Raw genomic sequence first — 6,914 nt, 5'->3', positions numbered from 1 at the left:
TGTGTGTGTGTGCATGTGTATAAAACCTGCAGAGTTCACTTAGCATTGATCTTAAGTATATAAGTTTTGTGTGTGTGTGTGTGTGTGTGTGTGTGTGTGTGTGTGTGTAACCTATCAGGGGGGCTCTTCACTGTAGAAGACTGATTCTTCTTTTCTCAGTCTTAATTGATTACCTGAAGCTCTTCACCTAAATTTCACCTTATCTTTATTGGCATGTTGACTAGTGTTCCCATTATTTAGATCTTGTTAGCCAACCATATTGTTAAGAAAATTCACACTACATGCAAAAGTCAATGCATGAGAATGAATTTTCTGAGAGAAAAACCAAGGAAATGAAAGAGTGCACCGGAGGCTGTTTATGCTGAATAATGCCAACAGAGAAAGTGGGACAAGAGCAAGATGATGTCCTGATAAAATAATTACTTAACCATCCAGTAGGTTTTAATTTCTTTCTTGTTTAAGCTCCCCCAAACACCAATAACAACAAAAGAACTTTTTAGAAAGCTCTGATCTAAAAATTCTGGAAAATTCTGTATATGCTTCAGTGCGAGCTGCTTAGTCTTCAAATGTGACAAGTCTCTTTCCCCAGAGACACCAGTGATGTCTGAAACTGCACACTGGTGGAATTATGTCTTCACCCAATTGTCTCATTCCCTGGCACCGGCTGTGTTGCCCAGTTCCACTCTCTGTTCAATACTCTGGACCATGAAAGACCTCTGTAGAACTTTCATTATCCCCGAATTCACACTGAGCCCCAATTATGTCTCTTCTTCCATGCAATTCTAGCCATCCTGATGCATTTCTGCATTTGCTCAGGCTATAAAATCTATGCCTTTTTAGCACCCCGAGTTAATCCAAAGGAAGTATTGTTTATTTATAGCCCAATATACAACAAAGTGTCTGGCAAATATCAGGTCTCTCAAAAGACATTTATTAACAAGCAGGTTTAATGCAGGACTAGCAAGCTGTCATAGGATCCTACTTGTCTATCAAAACACAACTTTTACGGTTATTTTTACTGAATTAGGATCCATCTCCACATCAGTAGTTTATCTTTTCAGTCCCTCCTAGTGTTTAATGAACAAATGGGACGCAGGAAGAAGATGATTGTTTGGCTGATACAGTGGGACTGTCAGCTCCACTCATTTGTGAACATGATGGAATTATAAAATGTCAATGAGTTTCCACATTTATGCTGTGCCCACTGGGAAACTCTAAAATCCTGAGTATTAAATGGGGCCGCGCGTGCTTGTGAAAGCACAGGCCTCCACCTCAGGTGCTTTCTCGTGCAAGCTCACCCTTAGTCTTTGCTTTGCTCCAGATTCATCTGCATGCGCCTCCTGCAATTGGTGAATTCAAGGATTCTGACTAGTTCCCTAGTCCCTGATACATCTTCCCTTTCCTCTCACATCCCAGATTCTCACAGGTGCTGCAGCCATGACTGGATGCTTACACAAAGCATCTGTGTTTTAAAAGGACTTACAGGATTTTAGGTGAAGTGTGTGAAAATATGTGCTTTGGTCTTTTACGACACGGGAGTTTGTTACTGTGTGTGCTGGTTGCTCACTTAGTTAATCCTCCGGTGCCTCAGTGCTTTGCAATATCTGAAATAAACAACTCATCTGGAATCGGGTTATATTTACCTTTATTCAAATAATTCAGACATTAGTCCTGTAGACTCCGACCAGATGAAAACTCCACGTGACTAACATTGTGCCTGTCCTCAGCTCTGCCTGTGTTCTCTGTGCAAGACTGTTCCCCTGGATGAGCTACAGCTGAATTTGCCTGTGTGACTGTGTTTTGACAGTGGTGACATTCTGTTTACCCTTCTGAGAACCCTTTTTGCATGCAAACCACATGCTACTTTCCCCGATGTCAGACACAGTTCATGGAACATGTGGTAATCATCCCGTAAGTATACGTTAGTCTTTCAGAATTCACTAACTTTCTGACAAAATGTTTATTATCCACTCTGTCACGTATGTGAACCCCACAGGAAGCTTGCGCAGTGTGTGTGGGAGATAGGCAGGGCTTCAGCAATGGCTTATCAAGTGTAGGGATGGCTCCTCTCCCTCATCCTTCCCACTATCATCTTACAGCTGGCCATGAGAGAATAGGGGCCCAGGCTTTTTATACACATACCTTTGTACATTTAACTTAATACACTGTTCAACAGAAAGTCACAAAGCTAACATTCCTTACACTGACTTCAAGCTCTATTCTGGATGATTAAACACTATATGACAAAAGCTACATTTTTTTCCAGGAAGAAAGCAATTAAAACTCTTTTCTGATATCAGCCGTTTCATAGATCAGCTATGACCCACAGTTTTACAAACACCCCAGTACTTAGATCTCTCTAGATTAAGTGGTCATTTGGAAAGTGTTTCACAAGGAAATGCCGTGGGGAGTTCATGTTCAAATAAAATCCTAGAGCAAGATTCTGGCATATGTGAAAGTCAGGCAGATCTAAGACTCAAAGTCAACTCTGGCCCTGTTTCTGAAAACTTCTTTATGAAATCTCTTAAGGCCTGTTTCATCAGTAGCACACTGGGCATAGGACTGGGACAGGACTAGTGTGTTTATGTAGCAAAGCCAGAAACTAAGCACAGCATATTCCTTGTTTCTTTTCTCTGTGTAAGAATGAGGCAAATATAACACTGTAGCAGTACATTTTACTTACTGGCCCACTTGGGGGGGGCAATGCAACATGAAAGTTGATGTGAAATAATTTACTTTCTTCAGAAACCAGGTCCAATCGCTATTTTTCTAACTAGAGCTAGTAGCCCCGGAAATTTTGTGATGTAACATGAAGTTACTTTCAATAGAAAGCAAATAAAAGCCTGTCTTCTAATTAAATGGTTTTTTTTGTTTGATTAGTGGGTGGGAGACTATGACCATAACTCATGGATTTCCTGGAAATCTTACTAAAATAGGGTTTTCTGTGCCATGTGGCAGGATTGCAGTACCTAAGACCCTTGCTTTATACAAACATTACATAGCTAGTCATTATTTAGGACAGAAAGTTCTATCTAGATAGAATACATTTCCTAAAACTTATTTTATGTTGTAAAAATGTTATTACTGGTCCCACCCTCTATGGGAAGGTTAAGAACTATCCTGCCTGTGAATCTGAACTGACTCTGATAGGAGCACATCCTCACATGGTTTTGGAGTCTTTGTCCAGGGTTTTATTATCAGCAGATTTCACTGAGGTGAATTATGGGATGCTCTTCAAAGTCAACATCCTCACAGTTGATGTGGAACTGACCTGAAAGTATTATGCCTTCATTACCATTGCCGTGGGGTGAGTTTGTATAAGATCATGGTCCCTCAATTTCAGCCATATGACCCTAGGGCACCACTAAACTCCACCCTCGGGTTTCTGGATCTATTAACCGTCCCACCAACTTTGATGATAGTTTGTATACAAAGTATGCAAAGTGACAGAACTTGGCATACTTTCTTATTTTATTTTTTAAATGTATGTACGTATATGTTTATTTATTTTACAGACTGGCCACAGCTTCCCTTCACTCCTCTCCTCCCAATCTCTCCCCATTCTTTTCCTCTGCCCCCTCCATCCACTCCTCCTATGTAATTTCTTAGAAAGGGGACCACCTCTCATGGGTTTCAGTGTCGAGGACCAGCCTCAACAAAAATGCTTCTTACAGGGTAGGGGTGTGGGAATTGGAGAAATGTAAGCAAAGACTATGAACACCATAAAAATAATAAGACAGAAAACATAGAGAGTATTGGGAGGGCATTCCAGTGATTGAAATCCTGAAATTTCCATGTTTATTTTTTCATTTTTATACCCAACATAAATGGGGGAGAAGGTAACAAAAGACTTTCTTAACATGATACATAGGATAACTCAGACAGTCAACTCTGAGACAGCAAATCATTAGTATTCTGTTGTCTAAGCAGCTAAGGTGCTCTAAGTCATGTCTGCTGAAGAAGGCCCTTCCCTGGGTGACCTCATAGTTACACAGAAGGAGCAGAAGTACATTTATTTGCATATCCTGACCATCCCTCAGGATGACATTGCGCTATCTTAATTTCAAAGGAGCCAGACAACCACTTCCTGAGATAGCAGGTGCAATTATGCCTTCACTGTCTGAGCTCTTTGTCAGACAGGGTGGAAATGGGCCTGCATTTTCCGACCTCCACATTTCAGAAAAGCCTGGCATATCCAGCTGTTATAAGATCAAGCACCTCCTCCTGAATTCAGGCTGGGCAAGGCAATCTTGGAAATAGGTTCCCAGGAGCCAGTCAAAGCACCAGGGACGTCCCTGCTCCTATTGCTAGGAGTTCCACACATAGGCCAAGCTCCCCAACCATCACATATATGCAGAGGACCTGGGTCGGTTCCACGCAGGCTCCCTTGTAGTGGTCTCAGATTCTGTGAGTTCCCACGAGCCACGCCTGGCACACATTAAAGTTCCGCCTGAGTGCAGCGCCATCATTTGGATTAAATATTTAGGATGAATTCCGATCACTAATATGTCTTTCCCTCTAAGGTTCTGAAAAGGAAGTTTCTAATAGAAAGCCAAAATAAAGAAAGAGAAGAGAACGTCTGGTTTGTTATTAATCACCACGGTTTAGAAAGTGAACTGGAAAGACCACAGCAGGGTTTCTATACGAGTTTTCACCTGTGAATCTAATCAGAGACGTCACCTGGGAAACCTTGGGTGTGGATTGCTTCCAGATCTCAGTTCGGTGAACCGGAGCGAATCATGAGTGCACACTCACAAGCGTCAAACCATGCTCTAAGGACAGAGGAAGTTCTGATGGTGTGGACAGGATCAAATATTTCTGGTTTTCTGAAAAGAGTTATTTTGTATTTTGTTTTCTATTAAAATGTATTTAGTTTCCAAAAAAAGAAAAGAAAAGAAACAGAAGAAAGACCGTCTCAGGATGGTAGGCAGATCTGAGTAAAAACTTTTTTGTCTTTATGGATGTGCACAAGTGGCCTAATACTCAGCAGCTCATATTCCTTACTGCATGATGGAATATGCCTCCGGCTAATGACATTTGACAGGGGTGGGGACTGAGGAGGGAACATGCTCCATTCCACTACCAGTGTAGCTGACGTGACTGGACTTAATCTTCATGTGGTCTTAGAATGCCGTCCCATCATTCCTGTGTTTTGTCTGCACGCCTGTCTCAATTTCTTCCCTTACCTCCCTATGGCAATGAGTAGGACAGTATTTTAAACATTTCTCCTCAAACAATAAGAATCTGAGAGATGAAGAAATTTCAAATCCCTTTGTATTTCAGGCAACAATTTCTTTTATGGGTACCCTTGCATTTCTGTTTTTAAAAAAATCCCTTGGTAAGATATTGGGGCAGGGAAGTAGGTTTGATACAAATAACAAATTTACTTTTCCTGGGTATGCCTATGCTGAAGAGATGGGAGGTGATCAGGTCAGATATTGGTCTTCAATAGTGTGCGTGTTAGGATCTACAGCAGAGACTCATGAAGGTTGGGGACACATTCTGCCAGGCCAGTGGTGGGAAAAGCAGATGTTGGTTTTTGTTGAAAGTAATTGCAGAAGTTGGTTTCAACACTTATATAAGGGGAAAAAAACAAGCAACTTGAATAGACACACACTCTTGAAACAAAAGATGGGCACGATGAAGTATGACCATGAGATTTTTTCTCCCTTCTTATAAATCTGACTGGAAATTCGAGCTAGTAAAGAATTTAGAGTTATCTTTTACTTTTAAGCCTATTCCCTTCTAGGGGGAAGTGATTCAGCTAATGGTTTAATGAGTAAAATTTAGTCACATTTCTTATGAAAAAAACATGTTTGTGAAATCTGAGGACTGTGAGAAACTATGTGAAGAGTTCAGGAGTGAAGACATAAGCCGAAGGGAGCATAAACCCAAGAAGAGAGAGCGCGCTCTCTGACTGACATTCCTGTTCTTTGCAAAATAACCCTCAGACATTTCGCACAGGCGCAGGGCTATGTTCCAGGAAACTACCCAATGAACATGGAATGGACAGCTCCTTGCCACTTGTTTGCTAGGTTCTGAAATTAATCATTTGGTTTTCTTTGATAGATGTATTTATTGAGTATGTGCGTGACTGCTTGTTTGTATGTGAAGCAAGTGCAGGCGGGTGTGCTCAAGGAACACAGAATGTGGCATTGGCTCCCACGGAGCTGGAGTTACAGGGAGCTGGGAGCTGCTCAGTGTTGAGTGTTGGGAACTGAACTGAAACCTCTGCAAGAGCAGCAAGTGCTCTTCATGCTATGCTCCGGCCCCAATAATGTGCTTTAAAGTTCTTTGCTTCAGGACGATGGAAGTGGAGGGGACTTTTACTATATTTCTGTGTTTTGGACATCAGATTGTGACATCAAAAATTCCAGACAGCATGCTCGTCAGAGAGACAGTGAACTCATCTTGGTGTGCTTTATTTTGCTGTGAGTTTCCAACATATGTAGAGTTCTATAATGGTGAAATTTCTGAATCTGTTCATCACATGTGTCTTCAATATTTGAGTAAATTTACTATAGACTTTCATCATGGACAAATTTCGTGAGAGCCAAATTAGAACATACCTATCGTTGAACATTTTACATCCCACTAACCTAAACTAAGATCCTTATTTGCTACAGCCCATCTAAAAGAAAAGGATTGGTACATTAATGATAAATTACAGCTCATGATCAGTACAGAAAAACTAATTATATTGCTTTACTAAGCTTTGCTGTTATTTACATCTTTCAAGAAAATAACTTCTAAAAATAACAGTTAATGTTGTATATTGAGTTCTATTTATTTTTCACATAATGTTTTCATATTGCAAGAATAAAAATAGCAGAGAATATTTCCTAAACATGTTTATCACCTGGCCAATTATGCAATGAATGCAACATGATTATCTATCTATCTATCTATCTATC

The sequence above is a fragment of the Microtus ochrogaster genome, chromosome 1, assembly GCF_000317375.1.
Source record: "Microtus ochrogaster isolate Prairie Vole_2 chromosome 1, MicOch1.0, whole genome shotgun sequence".
Classification (NCBI taxonomy): Eukaryota; Metazoa; Chordata; class Mammalia; order Rodentia; family Cricetidae; genus Microtus; species Microtus ochrogaster.
Note: the sequence above shows the minus strand (reverse complement) of the source record.